Raw genomic sequence first — 1,664 nt, 5'->3', positions numbered from 1 at the left:
GCAGAGGAACTGTGGAATGTGCAGTGTTCCCAATGCATTCATATTATGGAATTAAAAGCAATTCTTTGGATTTTGAGCATTATTAATTTCTTTAAACACAATATGCTATTATTTTGTACAACAACACACCTGTATGTAGAGCCAGTACCACTCCATCTCTTCACCACCACCACCAGATTCCATGAACTAGTTACCATGGTTCAGCACAACAAGGCCTCTTCTTCTGCTGTCCGATTGGGTCCCCTTACAGTGGTGGTATCGTCTTACTTAATTGGCGTGAGCCTAATGGGGCACCATGGAAAAACACACAGCTGCCAGGCCCTTGCAGCTAAGCCCCTTTGTACTGATGGCCAAATGAACTTCGTCAACACTTTTTTTTTCTGAGCCCGTTAGATGACGCTCTTTGTTTAACAAAGGGTTGAAAGCATACTACATTGTCAATCCTTTGAGCCCTTCTTTAAAACCAAGAGTGGGCTCAGAAAATAATGATAATGTTTCACAAAACTTCACAAAGCTTAATTTGGCAACCACTCTCTCTTAGCAAGGCTGCTGTGTGTGAACCATGCTTTCCATGGCGACACAGATTTTAACAACACCCTCAACCCTGACATTCTGCCAACAGGAATTTCCTCACCCACTGGTAAAATGTTGATCATCTTAGTTTCCAGCATTTGTTAAGAGGTCAAAACTCCAGCAGCACTTGTAATCTATAGATGTCATAAGGTTCAGAGAATGCGGAGACAGACAGGTGGTGTTGAGCCTGAGGATTTAATAACATAAAGTCCATATAAAAAAAAAGGAGTCCTGGATGAAGCAGGCAAAAAATAAACCAAAATGAAGTCAAAGTAAAAATAGGTTACACAGCAACCAGGAACACAGTGCAAAAAAAGTCAAAAGAGACGGTGGAATCATTCTGGAGTTCGGCAGCATGAAAGGGACCCCTCTGGCAGTCAAGCAGGACGGCAAAGGCAGAGCGCCTCTGGAGGACGAACAGGAAGGACGGAGCCCCTCTGGAGGACAAGCAGGATGGCGAAGACACTCAGACGGCAAAAGTGGAACCCCTCTATCGGCCGAGCACAACGGCAAAACCCCTCTGGAGGCCATCAACGACGGCGAGGACTCAAGAGGCTGGCGACAAAGGCAAAACCCCTCTGGAGGCCGGCAGCGAAGGCAAAACATATACAAACTCATACTGACATAACTGATATATAATTTTTACATGAATGTGGCTAACATTAAACGGAGCAACCTACCACATTGTCATGCAAATAGGTAGCAGTAGGGCACACAGGCAAACATTCTGGGTAAACAGGCAAGGAGGCAGAACAGGACAAAAACAGAGAACCTATAGCCAAAATGCTAGTAGGCCGAGCAACAGGCAGGTTGGTCATTAAGTCATTAAGAAAACAATCTAACCTCTTCTTGATTAAATCAAGTTGGGGAACAAAATGGCTCACCAAAGGTCTTTCCTTGAACCACTGCTGCTGCGTGGAGATCCTCTCCTGGATAACAGCACACTGATTAGTTTTGGAGTTACACAATTTTGCCACAGTCAGGTCTAACGGGGCAACCCTCTCTGAGAAGAGCCGCCTCTCTGCTGGGTCCATGTTTTGTTCGGTCATTCTGTCATAAGGCAGGAAAACCAAAAGACACAAAGTAAAACA

This window comes from Etheostoma spectabile, chromosome 10 (genome assembly GCF_008692095.1).
Source record: "Etheostoma spectabile isolate EspeVRDwgs_2016 chromosome 10, UIUC_Espe_1.0, whole genome shotgun sequence".
Classification (NCBI taxonomy): domain Eukaryota; kingdom Metazoa; phylum Chordata; class Actinopteri; order Perciformes; family Percidae; genus Etheostoma; species Etheostoma spectabile.
The sequence above is the reverse complement of the archived record's forward strand: the minus strand, read 5'-3'. Positions refer to the sequence as shown.